Source organism: Pseudophryne corroboree, chromosome 6 (genome assembly GCF_028390025.1).
Source record: "Pseudophryne corroboree isolate aPseCor3 chromosome 6, aPseCor3.hap2, whole genome shotgun sequence".
Taxonomy (NCBI): Eukaryota; Metazoa; Chordata; class Amphibia; order Anura; family Myobatrachidae; genus Pseudophryne; species Pseudophryne corroboree.
Genome location: NC_086449.1, coordinates 21560218 through 21587378, shown reverse-complemented (window position 1 = coordinate 21587378; position 27161 = coordinate 21560218).

Below are 27161 nucleotides of genomic sequence, written 5' to 3'. Positions count from 1 at the left end.
CATAAATTGGTCAGTATTGACCTATAGTTTCCCCAAAAGAAAGGGGATAATTTACCACTGTATATAAAGAATATGTATAAGCGATTGGAATTCACTGTTATACGTATTTATAAACAGTAAAGATTCTTTTTATATATAACTACACTTATACTGTAACAGTGAATAATATAGAACAAAAAGTGAAAATATAATATCAAACAATTTTTATTGGGTTGTTATACATTCTAGGCGATCCTGACAAACAATTAATTGGATCGCTAACAAATAACCCGATTGGCGGTACTCGTAACCTCAATTGAAGCACTTATCCTTTAAATAATTAAAGGAAAACAATGTCCTCTAGGAAGGCAGGAGTAGTGGGTATTAATTGAAACACAAATAGTGTTAATTACCAACACACCTTAATGCCTTAGAGTATTAATCATAACACTAGATTTCAATGTAACATCTCGGATATGAATCATAGATGTAAACACATCACAATCATTAATCTCAAAGTATACAAACATTTGTCAGTGTGGACACTGTGTCCTTTAACCAGTATATGCTTTTTTGACAATAATATGCACATATATATTGCGGTGATGGATGATTTAATCATCATAAATGTAAGTATAACAAAATCGTCATTCCCAAACTATACAGATATTAATCAGTATGGACATTATGTCCTTTCTCAGTCAGTTTCTTAATCTATATATACTTTTTGACAATAATGTACAAATATGTATCACTGTAGTAGGTGATTGATCATAGAGACACGGGGCTGGTTTATATGAGTGCCAATCAAATCACTCGCCAAAATGCAACCTGTAGTGAAACGTACGTCATCGGACCGGTATAGCAGACGTACATGGTTTCCGGGAGCGTGGAATTCTCAAACCCGACCCGGCGTCTGGTCACGTGAGCGGTTCTCGGCACTCAGCGTGCATAGATCAATTGTGACACACACCCGCTCTTCATGCTATTCAGAGCGGCTCTCTCATCCACAAAAGGTCTCTTGCTGCCTCTGCACTGTGGCGACACAACAGAGGAGGGGGAGTCCGGCTTGGGGACAGCAGAAGCAACTCACACTTCTTCCTTCTGTCCCAGCAACAGGTGTTACCCAAACTCTCATCGTTCCCATTCACTGCATCATTGCACATGGGACGACAGCAGAAAGGGTAACTGACCTACAGCTGCTGGGACGTCTTTACCTTTTTTAAAAAGTGATATAATTGTATATTTGCTATTTTGATGGTGGCATGCACATATTCATGGATACATGACTAGTGTCCATGGATACAGAATAAGTGTCCAGATTTGAGTTCAAGTCACCGGAATGCATACCTTGTGGATCACTGACTTATAGGTGTTTCCTGCGCTGTACATGCATTACCTGATTAAATCAGGGATTTAATTTATATAGGCAAAGGTGTTGAGATAGGGACATCTTTTCCTTCTCAAAGTGATACCTTTATACTCTTGCCTTTTATATCTTAGGTGATTATGCCATACACAAGTACATGGATACATGATGAATGTCCAGATTTCAGTTCATGTCATGAGAACGTGTGCTTTGTGGATTAACGATTTGTTTGTTTCTCTTTTTTTGCATTTTTCCTGTACAGTTTGATTTAATCAGGGGTTGAGTATATAAACACTTAAGACATAGAGAGGAAAGGGAACAACGTGCGGGTTGCATTTTGGCGAGTGATTTGATTGGCACTCATATAAACCAGCCCCGTGTCTCTATGATCAATCACCTACTACAGTGATACATATTTGTACATTATTGTCAAAAAGTATATATAGATTAAGAAACTGACTGAGAAAGGACATAATGTCCATACTGATTAATATCTGTATACTTTGGGAATGACGATTTTGTTATACTTACATTTATGATGATTAAATCATCCATCACCGCAATATATGTGTGCATATTATTGTCAAAAAAGCATATACTGGTTAAAGGACACAGTGTCCACACTGACAAATGTTTGTATACTTTGAGATTAATGATTGTGATGTGTTTACATCTATGATTCATATCCGAGATGTTACATTGAAATCTAGTGTTATGATTAATACTCTAAGGCATTAAGGTGTGTTGGTAATTAACACTATTTGTGTTTCAATTAATACCCACTACTCCTGCCTTCCTAGAGGACATTGTTTTCCTTTAATTATTTAAAGGATAGGTGCTTCAATTGAGGTTACGAGTACCGCCAATCGGGTTATTTGTTAGCGATCCAATTAATTGTTTGTCAGGATCGCCTAGAATGTATAACAACCCGATAAAAATTGTTTGATATTATATTTTCACTTTTTGTTCTATATTATTCACTGTTACAGTATAAGTGTAGTTATATATAAAAAGAATCTTTACTGTTTATAAATACGTAAAACAGTGAATTCCAATCGCTTATACATATTCTTTATATACAGTGGTAAATTATCCCCTTTCTTTTGGGGTTACTATAGGTCAATACTGACCAATTTATGTTGTTTCTGTCTGACCTTGATCACAATATTTTACACAAATATTTAATAAATGTTAAGTTTTAATTCTATAATTAATACATATTTTCAGACAAAAGAGTGCGCCACAAAGTAAGCTTTCTTTGGTAGATGACCGTCTTTTGGTCATCCTCCTCCCTCTTTCTTCTAAAAACGCAGGCATGCCTGGGGAAATGGGGGAGTGGCTGGCCGAACGCAGGGCGTCAAAGCAGGAACTAAACTGACTGAGGTGATCGCAAGGTAGGAGTAGGTTTGGAGCTGCTCAGAAACTGCATGAAAAGATTTTCGAGCAGTTCTGTTAACCTTTCGTTCGCACTTCTGCTAAGCTAAGATACACTCCCAGAGGGCGGCGGCCTAGCGTGTGCAATGCTGCTAAAAGCAGCTAGCGAGTGATCAACTCGGAATGAGGGCCATTGTTTTATGTAACTACAAAAATATAATGGAGAACAAAAATTTGGAGGATAAAATAGGGAAAGATCGAGGACCACTTCCTCCTAGTGCTGAAGCTGCTGCCACTAGCCATAACATAGACAATGAAATGCCATCAACGTTGTCTGCCAAGGCCGATGCCCAGTGTGATAGTAGATAGCATGTAAAATCCAAAAAGCCAAAGTTCAGTAAAAAGACCCAAAATAAGAAATTTAAATGGTATGAGGAGAAGCGTAAACTTGGCAATATGCCATTTACGACACGAGCGGCAAGGAACGGCTGAGGCCCTGGCCTATGTTCATGACTAGTGGTTCAGCTTCACATGACGATGGAAGCTCTCATAACTGACGCCTTGACACTTATGTTGGTGATAGACGTGCGTCCGGTATCCGCCATTAGTGCAGTGGGATTTAGACAATTGATTGTGTCCCCGGTACCAAATCCCATTTAGATTCCTCTTCATTAGGCAGGCGAAACCAAGATTTTGCCATTTAATTCCAGTGATTTGGACGTATAATTCCAGTGATTTTTCCATTTAATTCCAGTTATTTTGAAAGCAGTGTCCGTCAGTCACATTACACTGCACAGTAGTGTCTGTCAGTCACATTGCACCGCACAGCAGTGTCCGTCAGTCACATTACACCGCACAGTAGTGTCCGTCAGTCACCTTACACCGCACAGTAGTGTCTGTCAGTCACATTGCACCTCACAGTAGTGTCCGTCAGTCACATTACACCTCACAGTAGTGTCTGTCAGTCACATTACACCTCACAGTAGTGTCTGTCAGTCACATTACACCTCACAGTAGTGTCTGTCAGTCACATTACACCGCACAGTAGTGTCCGTTAGTCACATTACACCGCACAGTAGTGCCTGTCAGTCACATTACACCTCACAGTAGTGTCTGTCAGTCACATTACACCACTGAGTATTGTCTGTCAGTCACATTACACCTCACAGTAGTGTCTGTTAGTCACATTACACCGCACAGTAGTGTCTGTCAGTCACATTGCACCGCACAGTAGTGTCCGTCAGTCACATTACACCGCACAGTAGTGTCTGTCAGTCACATTACACCTCACAGTAGTGTCTGTCAGTCACATTACACCTCACAGTAGTGTCCGTTAGTCACATTACACCGTACAGTAGTGTCTGTCAGTCACATTACACCTCACAGTAGTGTCTGTCAGTAACATTACACCTCACAGTGGTGTCTGTCAGTCACATTACACCACAGAGTAGTGTCCATCAGTCACATTACACTGCACAGTACTGCCCGTCAATCACATTACACCTCACAGTAGTGTCTGTCAGTCACATTACACCACGCAGTAGTGTCTGTCAGTCACATTACACCACACAGTAGTGTCTGTCAGTCACATTACACCGCACAGTAGTGTCCGTCAGTCACATTACACCTCACAGTAGTGTCCGTCAGTCACATTACACCGCACAGTAGTGTCTGTCAGTCACATTGCACCGCACAGCAGTGTCCGTCGGTCACATTACACCACACAGTAGTGTCTGTCATTCACATTACACCACACAGTAGTGTCTGTCAGTCACATTGCACCGAACAGTAGTGTCTGTCATTCACATTACACCACACAGTAGTGTCGATCAGTCACATTACACCGCACAGTAATGTCTGTCAGTCACATTACACCACTCAGTATTGTCTGTCAGTCACATTACACCTCACAGTAGTGTCTGTTAGTCACATTACACCGCACAGTAGTGTCTGTCAGTCACATTGCACCGCACAGCAGTGTCCATCAGTCACATTACACCGCACAGTAGTGTCCGTCAGTCACATTACACCGCACAGTAGTGTCTGTCAGTCACATTACACCTCACAGTAGTGTCTGTCAGTCACATTACACCTCACAGTAGTGTCTGTCAGTCACATTACACCGCACAATAGTGTCCATTAGTCACATTACACCGCACAGTAGTGTCTGTCAGTCACATTACACCTCACAGTAGTGTCTGTCAGTAACATTACACCTCACAGTAGTGTCTGTCAGTCACATTACACCACAGAGTAGTGATTGTCAGTCACATTACACCACAGAGTAGTGTCCATCAGTCACATTACACTGCACAGTACTGCCCGTCAGTCACATTACACCTCACAGTAGTGTCTGTCAGTCACATTACACCACACAGTAGAGTCTGTCAGTCACATTACACCACACAGTAGTGTCTGTCAGTCACATTACACCGCACAGTAGTGTCCGTCAGTCACATTACACCTCACAGTAGTGTCCGTCAGTCACATTACACCTCACAGTAGTGTCCGTCAGTCACATTACACCTCACAGTAGTGTCCGTCAGTCACATTACACCTCACAGTAGTGTCCGTCAGTCACATTACACCTCACAGTAGTATCCGTCAGTCACATTACACCTCAAAGTAGTGTCTGTCAGTCTCATTACACCGCACAGTAGTGTCGTTCAGTCACATTACACCGCACAGTAGTGTCTGTCAGTCACATTACACCTCACAGTAGTGTATGTCAGTCACATTTCACCTCACAGTAGTGTCTGTCAGTAACATTACACCTCACAGTAGTGTCTGTCAGTCACATTACACCACAGAGTAGTGATTGTCAGTCACATTACACCACATAGTAGTGTCCATCAGTCACATTACACTGCACAGTACTGCCCGTCAGTCACATTACACCTCACAGTAGTGTCTGTCAGTCACATTACACCACACAGTAGAGTCTGTCAGTCACATTAAAAACACACAGTAGTGTCTGTCAGTCACATTACACCGCACAGTAGTGTCCGTCAGTCACATTACACCTCACAGTAGTGTCCGTCAGTCACATTACACCTCACAGTAGTGTCCGTCAGTCACATTACACCTCACAGTAGTGTCCGTCAGTCACATTACACCTCACAGTAGTGTCCGTCAGTCACATTACACCTCACAGTAGTGTCCGTCAGTCACATTACACCTCAAAGTAGTGTCTGTCAGTCACATTACACCGCACAGTAGTGTCGTTCAGTCACATTACACCGCACAGTAGTGTCTGTCAGTCACATTACACCTCACAGTAGTGTATGTCAGTCACATTACACCTCACAGTAGTGTCCATTAGTCAAATTACACCACACAGTAGTGTCTGTCAGTCACATTAATCCTCACAGTAGTGTCTGTCAGTCACATTACACCACTCAGTATTGTCTGTCAGTCACATTACACCTCACAGTAGTGTCTGTTAGTCACATTACACCGCACAGTAGTGTCCGTCAGTCACATTGCACCGAACAGCAGTGTCCGTCAGTCACATTACACCTCACAGTAGTGTCTGTCAGTCACATAACACCTCACAGTAGTGTCTGTCAGTCACATTACACCTCACAGTAGTGTCTGTTAGTCACATTACACCGCACAGTAGTGTCTGTCAGTCACATTGCACCACACAGCAGTGTCCGTCAGTCACATTACACCGCACAGTAGTGTCTGTCAGTCACATTACACCGCACAGTAGTGTCCGTCAGTCACATTACACCTCACAGTAGTGTCTGTCAGTCACATTACACCTCACAGTAGTGTCTGTCAGTCACATTACACCTCACAGTAGTGTCTGTCAGTCACATTACACCTCACAGTAGTGTCTGTCAGTCACATTACACCTGGCAGTAGTGTCTGTCAGTCACATTACACCTCACAGTAGTGTCCGTTAGTCACATTACACCGCACAGTAGTTTCTGTCAGTCATATTACACCACACATTAGTGTCCGTCAGTCACATTACACCGCACAGCAGTGTCCGTCAGTCACCTTACACCGCACAGTAGTGTCTGTCAGTCACATTACACCTCACAGTATTGTCCGTCAGTCACATTACACCGCACAGTAGTGTCCGTTAGTCACATAACACCGCAGAATAGTGTCTGTCAGTCACATTACACCTCTCAGTAGTGTCTGTCAGTCACATTACACCTCTCAGTAGTGTCTGTCAGTCACATTACAACCTCACAGTAGTGTCCGTCAGTCACATTACACCTCCCAGTAGTGTCTGTCAGTCACATTACACCTCACAGTAGTGTCCATCAGTCACATTACACCTCACAGTAGTGTCCGTCAGTCACATTACACCTCACAGTAGTGTCTGTCAGTCACATTACACCACAAAGTAGTGTCCATTAGTCAAATTACACCGCACAGTAGTGTCTGTCAGTCACATTAATCCTCACAGTAGTGTCTGTCAGTCACATTACACCACTCAGTATTGTCTGTCAGTCACATTACACCTCACAGTAGTGTCTGTTAGTCACATTACACCGCACAGTAGTGTCCGTCAGTCACATTGCACCGAACAGCAGTGTCCATCAGTCACATTACACCTCACAGTAGTGTCTGTCAGTCACATTACACCTCACAGTATTGTCTGTCAGTCACATTACACCGCACAGTAGTGTCCGTTAGTCACATTACACTGCACAGTAGTGTCTGTCAGTCACATTACACCGCACAGTAGTGTCTGTCAGTAACATTACACCTCACAGTAGTGTCTGTCAGTAACATTACACCTCACAGTAGTGTCTGTCAGTCACATTACACCTCACTGTAGTGTCCGTCAGTCACATTACACCTTACAGTAGTGTCTGTCAGTCACATTACACCTCACAGTAGTGTCCGTCAGTCACCTTACACCTCACAGTAGTGTCCGTCAGTCACATTACACCTGACAGTAGTGTCTGTCAGTCACATTACACCGCACAGTAGTGTCTGTCAGTCACATTACACCTCACAGTAGTGTCTGTCAGTCACATTACACCACTCAGTATTGTCTGTCAGTCACATTACACCTCACAGTAGTGTCCGTCAGTCACATTACACTGCACAGTAGTGTCTGTCAGTCACATTACACCACAGAGTAGTGTCTGTCAGTCACATTACACCACACAGTAGTGTCTGTCAGTCACATTACACCGCACAGTAGTGTCTGTCAGTCACATTACACCTCACAGTAGTGTCCGTCAGTCACATTACACCGCACAGTATTGTCCGTCAGTCACATTACACCGCACAGTAGTGTCCGTCAGTCACATTACACCGCACAGTAGTGTCTGTCAGTCACATTACACAGCACAGTAGTGTCCATCAGTCACATTACACCGCACAGTAGTGTCCGTCAGTCACATTACACAGCACAGTAGTGTCCGTTAGTCACATTACACCGCACAGTAGTGTCTGTCAGTCACATTACACCTCACAGTAGTGTCTGTTAGTCACATTACACCTCACAGTAGTGTCTGTCAGTCACATTACACCGCACAGTAGTGTCCGTCAGTCACATTACACTGCACAGTAGCGTCCGTTAGTCACATTACATAGCACAGTAGTGTCCGTCAGTCACATTACACCGCACAGTAGTGTCCGTCAGTCACATTACACTGCACAGTAGCGTCCGTTAGTCACATTACACCGCACAGTAGTGTCTGTCAGTCACATTACACCTCACAGTAATGTCTGTAAGTCACATTACACAGCACAGGAAGCCAAGCACTGTGGGCCAGGTCAGTACCTGGTTGGGAGACCACCAGAGAATACTTGGTACTGCAGGTATTTATATCCTAATTTAGAACATAGGATCCGGAGCCAAAGTACTGTTATCATTTACTATATCCACCTCAGATTACGGCAGTAGACTCTTACTAATTATCAGGGTGAGCCCGGTCTGTTAGATTGAGAAATATCCCTCTCTTCCAATATATTGTCATTGTTATTCTTATTATAAGTACACTTCATTTTTTCGGAAGAGGGCAACCAATATAGCGTGCATATCAGAATTGCAGCTTTTCTAACACCAGAGAGACATATATTTTTGCCAAACGGAGCCAGTCAGTTTGATTTGTATCACCTTATACAATCAACTACGCTTAAATCGGATAGACTAACCTTTTGATATAATTGAAAATACCCTTATCATTTTTCAGTTCCTTTTTGCCTTAGAGCCCCTATTTTTGAGGAATACTAATAAAAGTTATATTTTAATTTAACAATATTACATTATTCACAACAAAAGTGTGCCCCAGAAGAGACTTGTAGTCTTTCTTCTTTTTCTCTGTGGCTCCTGTACTATACAGGAACCATACATTTTCCTTATACCAGTTCACTGAACTACCTCTGGGAGCACCGCCAACCTAGTGCCAGATACTAATTATTTAATTACTCATGGCCAGATGTTGGTTAACGTTATATTTATAGGTTTATCCTATAGTAATTAAAAGTAAGTTTATAGATTGAGAGATCCTGTGCAGACCCTATCATCCCCCTTTTTCAAACTACCCTCAGGGATACCTGCTGCTAGCACGGGAAGGGGGGCTTCCCTGGACTGGGACCTTTCACGGGATTTGTTTCTTTGCTGTGCCATTCTCCGCTCTCCTTCTCTGGATGGACCTGCAGACACCACTTTCCCTTCTACGGACGGACCTTTCTCAGCTCTGGGATTCTCTGCTCCCACCGCCTCTTGCTTTGAGGTACCCCCCCTTTGCACGGAGGGGGTGCTTTGCCTACCTCTTGTTTTTTCAGGTCCTTGGCATTCAGCTTTAGTCTCCTGCATCTTCTCTTTTGCTTCCTTCACAGCAGCAGCCGCTGCTGCAACACGGACAGATGTTCTGATGTTCTCTTTCTTTTTCACTTTAGCTGTGGAGGCCAACGGGCCTCCCACCTTCTTCATCATGATGATAGGGCACCACCAGGCACCCCCTGATGTTTAGGAATACAAGACCCAGCCTGGGCCCTCCAGGCAGGGGATTTTCCTGCTGCAGCTGTCCACTCCCCAGCTCCCACAGCAGGGAGAGGGGGCGGGATCCCACAGGTAACCAGATGGAGCCCAGGAGCTCCTGCAGACACGTCCAGAACTGAGTAGTATACTGGTCACCACAATGCAGCACAAGACAATGAGCAGTGATACTGAGCACTGATGAGGATACTAGAACTGACACTGGGTAGCAAGGTGCAGCAATGGACTATTGTACTGTAGTATACTGGTCACCACAATGCAGCACTGATACTGAGCACTGATATTGTCACTGATGAGGATACTAGAACTGACACTGGGCAGCAAGATACAGCAATGGACTATTGTACTGTAGTATACTGGTCACCACAATGCAGCACTGATACTGAGCACAGATATTGTCACTGATGAGGATACTAGAACTGACACTGGGCAGCAAGATGCAGCAATGGACTACTGTACTGTAGTATTATATACTGGTCACCACAATGCAGCACTGATACTGAGCACAGATATTGTCACTGATGAGGATACTAGAACTGACACTGGGCAGCAAGATGCAGCAATGGACTACTGTACTGTAGTATTATATACTGGTCACCACAATGCAGCACTGATACTGAGCACAGATATTGTCACTGATGAGGATACTAGAACTGACACTGGGCAGCAAGGTGCAGCAATGGACTATTGTACTGTAGTATACTGGTCACCACAATGCAGCACTGATACTGAGCACTGATATTGTCACTGATGAGGATACTAGAACTGACACGGAGCAGCAAGATACAGCAATGGACTACTGTACTGTAGTATTATATACTGGTCACCACAATGCAGCACTGATACTGAGCACAGATATTGTCACTGATGAGGATACTAGAACTGACACTGGGCAGCAAGGTGCAGCAATGGACTATTGTACTGTAGTATACTGGTCACCACAATGCAGCACTGATACTGAGCACTGATATTGTCACTGATGAGGATACTAGAACTGACACGGAGCAGCAAGATGCAGCACTGGACTACTGTACTGTAGTATTATATACTGGTCACCACAATGCAGCACTGATACTGAGCACAGATATTGTCACTGATGAGGATACTAGAACTGACACGGAGCAGCAAGATGCAGCACTGGACTACTGTACTGTAGTATTATATACTGGTCACCACAATGCAGCACTGATACTGAGCACAGATATTGTCACTGATGAGGATACTAGAACTGACACTGGGCAGCAAGGTGCAGCAATGGACTATTGTACTGTAGTATACTGGTCACCACAATGCAGCACTGATACTGAGCACTGATATTGTCACTGATGAGGATACTAGAACTGACACGGAGCAGCAAGATACAGCAATGGACTATTGTACTGTAGTATTATATACTGGTCACCACAATGCAGCACTTATACTGAGCACAGATATTGGGCTTTTCAGTCAGAGAACGCAGCCACGTCCTCGCCGCTCAGTCTACAATGCACGAGTGAAAATGGTGGCGACGTGTGGCTCTTTATATGGAATCCGAATCTCGCGAGAATCCGACAGTGGGATGATTAAGTTTTCCCCCGTTCGGATTTTGTGCGTAAGGCGGGTAGAACCGAGGCTGCCTCGGACCCATTTAAACCGCGTGAAGTGCGGGGAGGATCGGTTCTCGATGAACCGAACCCGCTCATCTCTAACTGTAAGTAACTATTTCTTGTTTTATTCATACTGTTTATATTTTTGTACTTTATAAAGTGCTGTGGACACCATATAAAGGATAATAATAATAATAATAATAATAATAATAATAACATTTAATCACGTCTGACTTCTGACTTCCCCTTTGAGTATTTTGCACTGAGAATCATAACAGATCAGAAATCCCCATTTATCGACTTAACGCTTAATTGTACAACAGAATTTACACAGGTCAAATTGTGGATAAGCAAGAAGGAGTCCTGCCATATGGTTACCAGAGTCCAGAGCTGCCCTCTCATCAATCATTATTAAGACTCTGGATCTGATTGCTTCTTATTGTCCTGTGTAGGAGCAGAGCTCAGCTCCTGTTAGTCCAAGTCCACCAGCTTCTGATGCAACTCTAAAGTGGTTACGTGCACAGTAGACTCAGGCTATGATAATATACTGATACTACATGGATTACAATGACCAATGAAATTCTCTCTGCACTGCTGTAGTGGTCATATCCATGGGATGTCCCATCACATAAAACTGCATTAGTACCATAAACCATCAAGGCAAAGACAGGCACATTGATAGTAATGGTTTGCCATGTTTGCCAATACCTATTTTAAAGGGTTGCGACTAAATAAATGGGGAAGGGGGTATGTCAATTGGTTGTCCTGACAAGTGCTGTCTTAGATTCCTTGGGATGGCAGGCATAATACTGGTGTTAGAATCATGCCTAGGTTCTTCTGGTCATATGTCTATAACCAAGGTGGCTAGATTTGGTACAGCTTGCCATTGGGCCTGGGTACATTGGCTACATCTCCCACTCCTTTGGTTCTCCTTCCTATTGTTGGTGTCCATTAGGAAAAAACACAAGTGAAAGTGTGTCTCCATTATTTCATATAACTCACATAGATCATACACTGCTGATAACTGAAATGGGTATGATCTTGCTATTTCTTTTGATAAATATAGACACCGTATGATGCGGCTCAGTGGCGTAACTCCCAGAGACATTGGAGACACTTGCCGCCGGTCTCCAGCTGTCAATGGGGTGCCAAGAAAGAAAGACAGAGGGGTCTCCTGAACTAGAAAAGATCTATCTCCCCTCATTTCATAGTGATTTGCTACTGTCACTGCTGATTTACAAACCCCCTTTGCAGCCCCCTTCAGTTGAAGAGTCATGGAATGTTTCTGCGTGATAAGAGATCAAAGTGTGTGCTGTATACAGTGAGCTACAGCTCTGCTGTTGTGTCTTATATATAGAAAGAAAGGAGAGCAGAAGTTGTTTTTAAGGAAATGCAGTAATTATTATAATAAACTTTTAGTGGGCGTTTTATCAAAGCTTGGAGAGAGATAAACTTGTGACAGATAATAATAATTGACCAACCAATCAATCAATCAACCAATCAATCAATCAATCAATCAATCCACTCCTGTCGATTTTCAAACAAAGTATGTAAAATGTAAAAAGGAAGACGCTGATTAAGGCAGCATGGGCCCCTTAGCAACCACACCTACTGCACCTATTGTAGCTGCGCCCTTGTTCCTTATCACCACAGATAGCTGCAATAAGGAATCTTTGTTCTCCCAGATGTACCACTGGCAAGTCACCGAGACGGCAGCACATGTGTAAGCCGGGGGACACCACATTCTATTTTGCCTGTGGGCGCTTGGTGTGAACTTATGCCCCTGATGGGGCTCTTTTATCAACGAGTGATAAAACTCACTGTGTATGATGAAACTCCAGCCAATCAGCCAAAGAAAATGACAATTGGAAGCTGATTGGCTGGAGCACCATATTCAGCATGTTTTATTATTCACAATGAGGTTTATCACTCCTTGATAAATAGGCCCTAATGTCTGCAGGTTACTAGTGTACAGAGACACAAACCAAGGCCGGCTGCTCTTTAAGGAGCATACTCATCATGTTAATTACTGGAGGCCGGGCTGCACCCGATAATTAACATTCTAACTCGTGGCAAGCGCCGGAGCAATTCATCATTGTTTGGGGGTGGAGACAGCTGATTCCGAAAATTATTTATTAAAAAATGGTCAGCGCCTGCACTAGTGCGCCTGCGTGAACCAGGGTTCACGCAGGCGTACAAAGACACCTGGCAGAAGAAGTTGAGCAGGGGAGAAGGGATCTAGAAGGATCCCTCTTTGCAATCCAGGACTGCTTCCAGTAGGTAAGCAGCAGGCAGAGGTGTAGCTAAGTGCCGTGGTGCCTGGAGCAAGGATAAGTTTGGTGCCCCCTCCCCTGTAATGAATTGGGGACCTGGCCAATATGTAGTGGCATTTGAAAAGAAAAAAAAATTTAAAATCCTAAACTGACCTTGTGGAGGTAAGGGTGGAAGTTTACTTTGGGTGCCCCTATGTTTAAAGTAGGGACAGTGCGCTTCGAAGTCACGCACCGAAATATGGGGGCTTGGCTTCATGGGGAAGAGGCTTGGCCGCATAATAGTAACTGTTACACCACACAGTATAGTCCGTTATTCACATTACACCACTTAGTAGTGTCCGTTACATTATACTACACAGTAATACCCCTTATACACTTCACGACACACAGTAGAGTCCATTATACGTGTTACACAACTGTGGAGCCGCTTATACACGTAACACCACAGTAGAGCCACTTATACACGTAACACCACAGCAGAGCCACTTATACACGTTACACCACGGTAGAGCCACTTATACACGTAACACCACAGTAGAGCCACTTATACACGTTACACCACGGTAGAGATGCAAATACACATTATGCCAAGAGAGAGAAGTGCTGCAGCAGCAGCTGGGGCAGACAGAGGTGCTGCAGCATCAATGTAGAGAGAGGTGCTGTAGCAGGTGGGGTAGAAAGAGGTCCTGCAGCATCTGGATATAGAGAGGTGCTGCAGCAGCGGGGGCAGAGAGTGGTATTGCAGGACACAAATAACCCTGCTACACAGCTACAAGCAGAGAGTGAGACATACTGTATAATGAGGGCGGCACAGCTGCGGCATGTGCTGGCTGTCAGTGTCTCCTGCTATCGCCTCTGGTCTGCATTATACCCTACCTAGTCTCTGAGTCAGAATCATTTTCCGCCCCTCTGCTTCTCCTCCTCCTGTTCTGTGGCTGCCTGTACAGCGGCCCATGGTATAGCAGACGAAGAGAGGGGATTGGTCAGGCAGTAGCATGCCCTTTATCTTTTCCAGCACCCGGAGCTCGCACTCCACCGGAGCCACCCTCTCTACTCCCCTGGCAGCGGGAGTGAGCGAGCTTTCACCTTCTATAGATGGCGAATGTTCCCGCAGTCAAGCTCCAAAAATATTGTATTTTCGGAGCTTGATGAATGAGATCCCCATACTAATGTGTGGGGGGACCTTGGGCCAGATCAAAAGTCAAAGGTAAGCAGGAAATATCTGTTATATCTGCTGCGTTACTCTGCATGACGAATGGCCCCAAACTTAATTTTTACAAAAGTAGGTGGAAATGTTAATTTTCACCTACTTTCGTAGAAATTAAGGGGGACATGTACTAAGCAGTGATAAAAGTGAAGTAGTGAGCCAGTGGAGTAGTTGCCCATGGCAACCAATCAGCTGCTCTGTATACTTTTATAGTATGCAAATTTTAAATGTTACGTCAATGCTGATTGGTTACCACGGGCATCTTCTCCACTGGCTCACTACCTCCACTTTTATCACTGCTTAGTACATCTCCCCCTAAGTCAGTGGTTTCCAAACTTTTTTGAATCACGGCGCCCTAGAATATCAGAATTTTTTTCACGGCACCCCTAGGCCAAAAATTTCTTATTGAGAAATTTAGAAAGAAATATTACATTAAGTAGATTGTGTTTATATGTCATCCTTAGGGTCAGTTGTGTGTGAGGGACAAGATTTGCTTCTGTTTGGCCACATATTTTGTGACAGGCAGCCACCAGCACTGGTTTTGTCTATTATATTGACCATGAATAATTTGAATTGGTCCTAGACCACCAACCCAGGGCACCCCTGCAAGTGTCCCGAGGCACCCCAGGGAGCCACAGCACACAGTTTGGGAACCTCTGCCCTAAGTGATGATGAATGTGACCCTAAGTCTGCCTCATAATAGTGCTTAAAAAGATGAAATTTTGTTGCTGTACATGACAGATATGGAGAAGAATGGGAAATTATATATCTTAAATATTTAATAAGGAGGACCTCACACATTGATACATTTAATGGACAGACAATATCATATTTTAATTATTGATGAGCGGGTTCGGTTTCTCGGAAACCGAACCCCCCCGAACTTAACCCTTTGTACACGCGCTCGAACTTCATCATCCCGCTGTCGGATTCTCGCGAGATTTGGATTCTATATAAGCAGCTGCGCGTCGCCGCCATTTTCACTCGTGCATTGGAAATGTTAGGGAGAGGACGTGGCTGGCGTCCTCTCCGTGTATTGTTGATGCAAATATTTGTGCTTGCTTTACTTATTGCTTAATTGTAGGGACTGGGGAGCAGCTGTATTATATAGGAGGAGTACAGTGCAGAGTTTTGCTGATCAGTGACCACCAGTTTTATCCGTTCTCTTCATGAATAAAACAATCTATATCTGTGCTCAGTGTGCTGCATATATCTGTGATCACACTGCTTTATTGTGGGGACTGGGGAGCAGCTGTATTATATAGGAGGAGTACAGTGCAGAGTTTTGCTGACAGTGACCACCAGTATACGTTGTCTGCCTGAAAAACACTCCATATCTGTGCTCAGTGTGCTGCTTTATTGTGGGGACTGGGGACCACCAGTATAATATTATATAGGAGGAGTACAGTGCAGAGTTTTGCTGACCAGTGACCACCAGTATACGTTGTCTGCCTGAAAAACACTCCATATCTGTGCTGCATTGTAGACAGTATATAATATGAGTACAGTGCATAATTTTGCTGACCACCAGTATATAATATATAGGAGTACGGTACAGAAGGCCACTGCTGTACCTACCTTTGTGTCGTCAAGTATACTATCCATCCATACCTGTGGTGCATTTCAGTTTTGCACAGTTTGCTGACCACCAGTATATAATATATAGCATTACGGTACAGTAGGCCACTGCTGTACCTACCTCTGTGTCGTCAAGTATACTATCCATCTACATTCTATACCTGTTGTGCATTTTAGTTTTGCAGTTTGCTGACACAGTGACTACCAGCATATATAGCAGTACGGTACGGAAGGCCACTGCTGTACCTACCTCTGTGTCGTCAAGTATACTATCCATCTATACCTGTGGTGCATTTCAGTTTTGCACAGTTTGCTGACCACAAGTATATAATATATAGCATTACGGTACAGTAGGCCACTGCTGTACCTACCTCTGTGTAGTCAAGTATACTATCCATCCATACCTGTGGTGCATTTCAGTTTTGCACAGTTTGCTGACCACCAGTATATAATATATAGCATTACGGTACAGTAGGCCACTGCTGTACCTACCTCTGTGTCGTCAAGTATACTATCCATCTACATTCTATACCTGTTGTGCATTTTAGTTTTGCAGTTTGCTGACACAGTGACCACCAGTATATATAGCAGTACGGTACAGAAGGCCACTGCTCTACCTACCTCTGTGTCATCTAGTATACTAACCATCTAGATTCTATACCTGTGGTGCATTTCAGTTGTGCAGTTTGCTGACACATTGACCACCAGTATATATAGCAGTACAGTACGGAAGGCCACTGCTGTACCAACCTCTGTGTCGTCAAGTATACTATCCATCTACATTCTATACCTGTGGTGCATTTTAGTTTTGCAGTTTGATTACAGTGACCACCAGTATATATAGCAGTACTCTACGGAAGGCCACTGCTGTACCTACCTCTGTGTCGTCAAGTATACTATCCATCTAGATTCTATACCTGTAGTGCATTTCAGTTGTGCAGTTTGCTGACAGTGACCACCAACATATATAGTAGTATGGTACGGAAGGCCACTGCTGTACCTACCTCTGTGTCGTCAAGTATACTATCCATCTACATTCTATACCTGTGGTGCATTTTAGTTGTGCACAGTGTATATAGTAGTAGGCCATTGCTGTTAATACTGGCACATAATTCTACACATTAAAAAGTGGAGAACAAAAATGTGGAGGTTAAAATAGGGAAAGATCAAGATCCACTTCCACCTCGTGCTGAAGCTGCTGCCACTAGTCATGGCAGAGACGATGAAATGCCATCAACGTCGTCTGCCAAGGCCGATGCCCAATGTCATAGTAGAGAGCATGTAAAATCCAAAAAACAAAAGTTCAGTAAAATGACCCAAAAATCAAAATTGAAAGTGTCTGATGAGAAGCGTAAACTTGCCAATATGCCATTTACGACACGGAGTGGCAAGGAATGGCGAAGACCCTGGCCTATGTTCATGGCTAGTGGTTCAGATTCACATGAGGATGGAAGCACTCATCCTCTCACTAGAAAAATGAAAATACTTAAGCTGGCAAAAGCACAGCAAAGAACTGTGCGTTCTTCTAAATCAAAAATCCCCAAGGAGAGTCCAATTGTGTTGGTTGCGATGCCTGACCTTCCCAACACTGGACGGGAAGAGCTTGCGCCTTCCACCATTTGCACGCCCCCTGCAAGTGCTGGAAGGAGCACCCGCAGTCCAGTTCCTGATAGTCAAATTGAAGATGTCATTGTTGAAGTACACCAGGATGAGGATATGGGTGTTGCTGGCGCTGGGGAGGAAATTGACAAGGAGGATTCTTATGGTGAGGTGGTTTGTTTAAGTCAGGCACCCGGGGAGACACCTGTTGTCCATGGGACGAATATGGCCATTGACATGCCTGGTCAAAATACAAAAAAAATCAGCTCTTCGGTGTGGAATTATTTAGACACAAATGCGGACAACAGGTGTCAAGCCGTGTGTTGCCTTTGTCAAGCTGTAATAAGTAGGGGTAAGGACGTTAACCACCTCGGAACATCCTCCCTTATACGTCACCTGCAGCGCATTCATCATAAGTCAGTGACAAGTTCAAAAACTTTGGATGACAGCGGAAGCAGTCCACTGACCACTGAATCCCTTCCTCTTGTAACCAAGCTCCTGCAAACCACACCACCAACTCCCTCAGTGTCAATTTCCACCTTACATAGGAAAGCCAATAGTCCTGCAGGCCATGTCACTGGCAAGTCTGACGAGTCCTCTCTTGCCTGGGATTCCTCCGATGCATCCTTGAGTGTAACGCCTACTGCTGCTAGGGCTGCTGTTGTTGCTGCTGGGAGTCGATCGTCATCCCAGAGGGGAAGTCGGAAGACCACTTGTACTACTTCCAGTAAGCAATTGACTGTCCAACAGTCCTTTGTGAGGAAGATGAAATATCACAGCAGTCATCCTGCTGCAAAGCAGATATCTCAGGCCTTGGTAGCCTGGGTGGTGAGAAACGTGGTTCCGGTATCCACCGTTAATTCAGAGGCAACTAGAGACTTTATTGAGGTACTGTGTCCCCGGTACCAAATACCATCTAGGTTCCATTTCTCTAGGCAGGCGATACCGAAAATGTACACAGACCTCAGAAAAAGAGTCACCAGTGTCCTAAAAAAATGCTGTTGTACCCAATGTCCACTTAACCACGGACATGTGGACAAGTGGAGCAGGGCAGACTCAGGACTATATGACTGTGACAGCCCACTGGGTAGATTTATTGCCTCCCGCAGCAAGAAAAGCAACGGCAGCACCAGTAGCAGCATCTCGCAAACGCCAACTCGTTCCTAGGCAGGCTACGGTTTGTATCACCGCTTTCCAGAAGAGGCACACAGCTGACAACCTCTTACGGAAACTGAGGAAGATCATCGCAGAATGGCTTACCCCAATTGGACTCTCCTGGGCATTTGTGACATCGGACAACGCCAGCAATATTGTGCGTGCATTACATCTAGGCAAATTCCAGCACGTCCCATGTTTTGCACATACATTGAATTTGGTGGTGCAGAATTATTTAAAAAATGACAGGAGCATGTAAGAGATGCTGTCGGTGGCCCGAAGAATTGCGGGCCCCTTTCGGCATTCAGCCACCGCGTGCCGAAGACTGGAGCACCACCAAACATTCCTGAACCTGCCCTGTCATCATCTGAAGCAATTCAACCCTCTATATGCTTCAGAGGATGGAGGAGCAGCAAAAGGCCATTCAAGCCTATACATCTGCCCACGATATAGGCAAAGGAGGGGGAATGCACTTGACTCAAGCGCCGTGGAGAATGATTTCAACGTTGTGCAAGGTTCTGCAACCCTTTCGAACTTGCCACACATGAAGTCAGTTCAGACACTGCCAGCCTGAGTCAGGTCATTCCCCTCATCAGGCTTTTGCAGAAGAAGCTGGAGACATTGAAGGAGGAGCTAAAACAGAGCGATTCTGCTAGGCATGTGGGACTTGTGGATGGAGCCCTTAATTCGCTTAACCAGGATTCACGGGTGGTCAAGCTGTTGAAATCAGAGCACTACATTTTGGCCACCGTGCTCGATCCTAGATTTAAAACCTACGTTGTATCTCTCTTTCCGGCAGACACAAGTCTGCAGAGGTTCAAAGACCTGCTGGTGAAAAAATTGTCAAGTCAAGCGGAACATGACCCATTAACATCTCCTCCTTCACATTCTCCCACAACTGGGGGTGTGAGGAAAAGGCTAAGAATTCCGAGCCCACCCGCTGGCGGGGATGCAGGGCAGTCTGGAGCGAGTGCTGACATCTGGTCCGGACTGAAGGACCTGCCAACGATTACTGACATGTCGTCTACTGTCAATGCTTATGATTCTCTCACCATTGAAAGAATGGTGGAGGATTATATGAGTGACCGCATCCAAGTAGGCACGTCAGACAGTCCGTACGTATGTCCGTACGTATACTGGCAGGAAAAAGAGGCAATTTGGAGGCCCTTGCACAAACTGGCTTTATTTTACCTAAGTTGCCCCCACTCCAATATGTACTCCAAAAGAGTGTTTAGTGCAGCCTGTCACCCTGTCAGCAATCGGCGTACGAGGTTACTTCCACAAAATGTGGAGAAGATGATGTTCATCAAAATGAATTATAATCATTTCCTCCGTGGAGACATTCACCAGCAGCAATTGCCTCCACAAAGTACACAGGGACCTGAGATGGTGGAATCCAGTGGGGATGAATTAATAATCTATGAGGAGGGGGATGTACACAGTGAAAGGGGTGAGGAATTGGACGATGAGGAGGAGGTGGACATCTTGCCTCTATAGAGCCAGTTTGTGCAAGGAGAGATTGATTGCTTCTTTTTTGGTGGGTGCCCAAACCAACCAGTTATTTCAGCCACATTAGTGTGGCAGACCCTGTCGCTGAAATGATGGGTTTGTTAAAGTGTGCATGTCCTGTTTATACAACATAAGGGTGGATGGGAGGGCCCAAAAAACAGCCGAATCCAAAACACACCCGAATCCGCCAAAAAAAATTTAAGGGAGGTTTTGCCAAAACGCGGAACCAAATCCAAAACCAAAACACAAAACCCGAAAAAATGTCCGGTGCACATCTCTAATTAAAATCAGGAGTGTATGCTGGTGCTCCAGTCTTCGGCAGTGTGCCTCTTATGGAAAACGATGATACAAAGCGTAGCCTGCCTAGAAATGAGTTAGCGTTTGCGAGATGCTGCTACTGGTGGTACCGCCGCTGCTGTTGTTGCTGGGGGAGGAAATACATCTACCCAGTGGGCTGTCACAGTCATATAGTCCTTAGTCTGCCCTGCTCCACTTGTCCACATGTCCGTGGTTAAGTGGACATTGGGTACAACTGCATTTTTTAAGACACTGGTGACTCTTTTTCTGACGTCTGTGTACATTCTCGGTATTGCATGCCTAGAGAAGTGGAACCTAGATGGTATTTGGTACCGGACGTACAATACCTCAAGCAATTCTCTAAGTCCCTGTGAACTAACGGCGGATACCGGACGCACATCTAACACCAACATAGTTATCAAGGCCTGAGTTATCCACTTTGCAGCAGGATGACTGTTGTGATATTTCATCTCCCTCCAAAGGGCTGTTGGACAGTCAATTGCTTACTGGAAGTAGTACAAGTTGCCTTCCGACTTCCCCTCTGGGATGACGAACGACTCCCAGCAGCCACAACAGCAGCGCCAGCAGCAGTAGTCATTACTCTCAAGGATCCATCAGATGAATCCCAGTTAGGAGAGGACTCGTCAGACTTGCCAGTGACATGGCCTGCAGGACTATTGGCATTCCTGTCTAAGGAGGAAATCGACACTGAGGGAGTTGGTGTGGTTTGCAGGAGCTTGGGTACAAGAGGAAGAAGGGATTTAGTTGTCAGTGGACTGCTTCCGCTGTCACCCAAAGTTTTTGAACTTGTCAATGACTACTGATGAATGCGTTCCAGGTGACGTATAAAGGAGGATGTTCCTAGGTGGTTAACGTCCTTACCCCTACTTGTTACAGCTTGACAAAGGCAACACACGGCTTAATACCAGTTGTCCGCATTTCTGTTAAAATAATTCCACACCGAAGAGCTGATTTTTTTGTATTTTGACCAGGAATGTTAATGGCCATATTCATCCCACGGACAACAGGTGTGTCCCCGGGTGCCTGACTTAAACAAACCACCTCTACATCAGACTCCTCCTGGTCAATTTCCTCTTCAGCGCCAGCAACACCCATATCCTCATCCTGGTATACTTCAACAGTGACATCTTCAATTTGACTATCAGGAACTGGACTGCGGGTGCTCCTTCAAGCCGTTTCAGGGGGCGTGCAAATAGTAGAAGGAGCCACCTCTTCCTGTCCAGTGTCAGGAAGGTCAGGCATCGCAACCGACACAATTGGACTCTCCTTCGGGATTTGTGATTTAGAAGAACGCACAGTTCTTTGCTGTGCTTTTGCCAGCTTAAGTCTTTTAATTTTTCTAGCGGGAGGATGAGTGCTTCCATCCTCATGTGAAGCTGACCCACTAGTCATGAGGAACATAGGAGAGGGCCTTAGCCGTTCCTTGCCACTCCGTGTCGTAAATGGCATATTGGCAAGTTTACGCTTCTCCTCAGACGCTTTTAATTTTGATTTTTGGGTCATTTTACTGAACTTTTGTTTTTTGGATTTTACATGCTCTGTACTATGACATTGGGCATCAGCCTTGGCAGACGACGTTGATGGCATTTCATCATCTCTGCCATGACTAGTGGCAGCAGCTTCAGCACTAGTTGGAAGTGGATCTTGATTTTTCCCTATTTTCCCCTCCACATTTTTGTTCTCCATTTTTTAATGTGTGAAATTATATGCCAGTAATATATCTGGAATTAGACGGTAGTAATGTCTGGAATTAGATACCACTAGGTAGATACCAGATACCATTGTGACTGGAATGATGATGACCTATGCAGAGTGACAGGACACTACCACAGCACCCTACAGCAGCAAGATGCAGCACAAGACATTGGACTTTTAGTCACCACAATGCAGCACTGATAATAATGAGCACAGATATTGAGCAATGTTCAGGATAATAGAATTGACACTGGGCAGCAAGAACAGCACTGGGCTACTGTACTGTACTGTACTCCAATATACTGGTCAGTGGTCACCACAATGCAGCAATGATAATAATGAGCACAGATAGATACACTGAGCACTGTTCAGGATATTAGAACTGACACTGGGCAGCGAGAACCGCACTGGACTACTGTACTGCTATATACTGGTCAGTGGTCACCACAGTGCAGCAATGATAATAATGAGCACAGATAGATACATTGAGCACTGTTCAGTATAACAGAACTGACACTGGGCAGTGAGAATAGCACTTGACTACTGTACTGCTATATACTAGTCAGTGGTCTCCACAATGCAGCAATGATAATAATGAGCACGGATATTGAGCAAGGTTCAGGATAATAGAACTGACACTGGGCAGCGAGAACAGCACTGGACTACTGTACTGTACTACTATATACTGGTCAGTGGTCACCACAATGCAGCAGTGATAATAATGAGCACAGGTAGATACACTGAGCACTGTTCAGGATAATAGAACTGACACTGGGCAGCGAGAACAGCACTGGACTACTGTACTGTACTGCTATATACTGGTCAGTGGTCACCACAATGCAGCAATGATAATAATGAGCACAGATATTGAGCACTGTTTAGAATAATAGAACGGACACTGGGCATCTAGAATAGCACTGGACTACTGTACTGTAATACCATAAACTGGTCACCGCAATGCAGCAGTGATAATAATGAGCACAGATAGATACACTGAGCACTGTTCAGGATAATAGAATGGACACTGGGTTTTGAGAATAGCACTGGACTACTGTACTGTAAAACCATAAACTGGTCACCACAATGCAGCAATGGTAATAATGAGCACAGATAGATACACTGTGCAATGTTCAGGATAATAGAACGGACACTGGGCAGCGAGAATTGCACTGGACTACTGTACTGTACTACTATATACTGGTCACCACAATGCAGCAGTGATAATAATGAGCACAGATACACTGAGCACTGTTCAGGATAATAGAACGGACACTGGGCAGCGAGAATAGCACTGGACTACCGTACTGTAATACCATATACTGGTCTCCACAATGCAGCACTGATACTGAGCACAGATATTGAGCTGAGATTTGCTGATAATTATTGGGGCAGAGAACGTAGCCATATCCTCTCTCTATCTCGACAATGCACGAGTAAAAATGGCGGTGACACACGGCTTTTTATTTGTAATCCGAATCTCGTGAGAATCCGACAGCGGGATGATGATGTTTTCCCCCGTTCGGGTTTTGCGTGTAAGGCGGGAAGAACCGAGGCTACCTCGGACCCATGTAAACCACGTAAAGTTGGGGGGGATTCGGATCTCGACGAACCGAACCCGCTCATCTCTAATTTTAATGTATCCATATATTTCCATCACAGCTCATGATTACTTGTGACATGAATTAACCAGGTACTTACTTGCTGCAAAAACTTTTAAAAGTATTTGGTTTACTTTATAAATGTTTGAAGAACTTTTGCTGCATGATAAGGTGTATTGGAAAATTAATTGGATCACTAGAGGATTGTAGAGCAATTAGTACTCATTGGGGTCTCCTCTCTCTGCCTATATAACTGTAACTGGTTTACACCCAGACACAGAAATCTACCTCTGTGCTGACCTGAGCTCTACTGCGTTGTACCTACAGCGGCAGGTAAGTGAGTATTTTCCCTTCTAGCACAACTAATTCAAAAGGCTTTCACACAGGCACAAACTCTGTCACTCTGGACCTCCGTTACACAGCCAGGCTGGCTCCATATCACGGTCTCTGTACACCAATGGTGGGTCAGTAGAAGGTAATTTTTAGGACACACCTAACACCTAATGCATTCAAATTGTTATTATGGATTATTACAGATTTATAGCTTAAAATAATGTGTTAAATAACATATTTGCCAAATTTATAAAACTGGTCTTAATAAAATCTTTAAACGTGTAAAATAAGTATTACTGACACGTTCAACCTTCCCTTGTGAACTAGGGATAAAGTGGATGGAGATAAAGTATTAGCCAATCGGCTCCTAGCTGCCATGTCACAGGCTGTGTTTGAAAAATGTCACTTAGGAGCTGATTGGCTGCTACTTTATCTCTGTCCAGTTTATCTCCGTCCACGGCTTAGTAAATAGACACCTAAGTCTGTCTCACTTTAATATAGGGCAGAAAACAGAACTGCTTGAATATTAAATTGTCCATTGTTTTATGGTAATCCTTTGTCGTCGTTTCGTATTAGGAAATTCTTAGTATTAGGCAGCAATGACACACTGAGAAATAGAGTTTATATGATTAACTTTGTGCAGAAAATAAATCACACTCTACATGTTTAATGGAGGACGCACATTTCATGTTAGCGCCTATGGGGGTTATTCAGAATTGTTAGCAAACCAAAAAAGTTAGCAATTGGGCAAAACCATGCTGCACTGCAGGTGGGGCAGATGTAACATGTGCAGAAAGTTAGATTTCAGTGGGTTATATTGTTTCTGTGCAGGGTAAACACTGGCTGCTTTATTTTTACACTGCAATTAAGCGCTCAGTTTGAACACACCCCACCCAAATCTACCTCTCTCTGCACATGTTACATCTGCCCCCTCCCCCCCTGCACTGCACATCGATTTGCCCAATTAGTTTGCTTTTTAGGTTTGCTAACAACTCTGAATATCCCCCTTTATGTATTTTCCTTATGCCATAGAGATTTTCTACTTTACCATATCCAAACCCACTCTCATAGTATGTTTGTAAGTATTCTCCAAATTGTATCAGAGATGATAAGTACATCTACTTGTTAGTGCCAAAGCTGTGAATCTGGTAAATTATTTTCCAACTATACCAATGTCACTTCTAACAGGACATGTCACTCTCATAGGGAAACGCAGGGGGGGTTTCCTGCTAACAGCAAAAGCAAAGGTATATAATATGATTACTAGAGCTGCCGCCACATCATGCAGTGTAAGGAACAGAGCATACATCAGTAATTCCAGTTGCGATATACGCTGCTGCTGTATGTCCACTGCTGTTTGTTTCTATATGTCCATTTGCTGTTTGGGGACTATTTTTTATATCTGCTATCCTGTTTGCCACTGCAGTGCCACTCCTAGATGGGCCAGGTGTTTGTGTCGCACACTTGTGTCGCTTAGCTTAGTCATACAGCCACCTCGGTGCAACTTTTAGGCCTAAAAACAATATTGTGAGGTGTGAGGTGTTCAGAATAGACTGGAAATGAGTGGAATTGAATGCTATTGAGGTTAATAATACCATAGGAGCAAAATTACCCCCAAATTCTGTGATTTTTAGCTGGGTTTTTTTTCCAAAAATCATCCAGAGTGCTGTCTTTTTTATTTCTCTCTCTCTCTCTCTCTCTCTCTCTCTCTCTCTCTCTCTCTCTCTATATATATATATATATATATATACACAGTATATAAAAAAGTGCTTGTTTTTCCTTTTTCCTTATTCTTAAGATTTAACCATTAATATTCACCTAAATGTAAATATCTAATTAAGGTCTTCTTTAATTTCATTTTTTATAGCACATTAGTATGATTTTTACACTAGTGATTTTATTCAGTATTTTAATAAACTTAACTGTCCTTCCTGGGATTGTGGCATACTGGAATGTTAACAGATATTGGAAAGTTCCAAAAGCCATTTAATTCGTATCAGTGAGTGGGGGAGTTTATGGCCCCAAAACTAGTCAAACCAGTTCTCACAGATCCTGCCACATGTAGGGGATTATGACAGGAAGTGTAGAGGGGTTTTAGAGGACAAGGAAAAGACACAGGCCAGAATTGAGTGTGAGCTGAGGACTGAGATGGAGGGTACAGGCTAAGTGTCCAGGAGAAACGCAGTCTGAGGGCTGTGGAACATGCATTGTACTCCAAAGCCCCTGGCATTATGGAACAGCATGTAGGTGCTGCTAGGAAGAACAAGAGCTATCCAGATTTGCAGTGTGTGAGCAGCAACAGCATGAGCAATCAGGGGAAGGAACAAAGGGGATCCACGCCTTCAGGGGTACACAAGACGCAGGACGGGAGGTGTGAGTCTTCGGGAGAGGACTATCTGGGTGAGTGGTAGGAAACCACGTGTGGCGGAAAGCTCCCAATAACGTGTCCATGAGAGATCCCGTTTAGATAGAGCCCCTAGCGAATGGGGGAGAGCACACCAAAATGAATCTCAGTTTGCGGACGCCACACTACTGATCCACAGAGACTGCGCTGGTATGTACTGTACTATAATGCTGTCACATCATTGTTAATGCTGTTATTGCCAGTG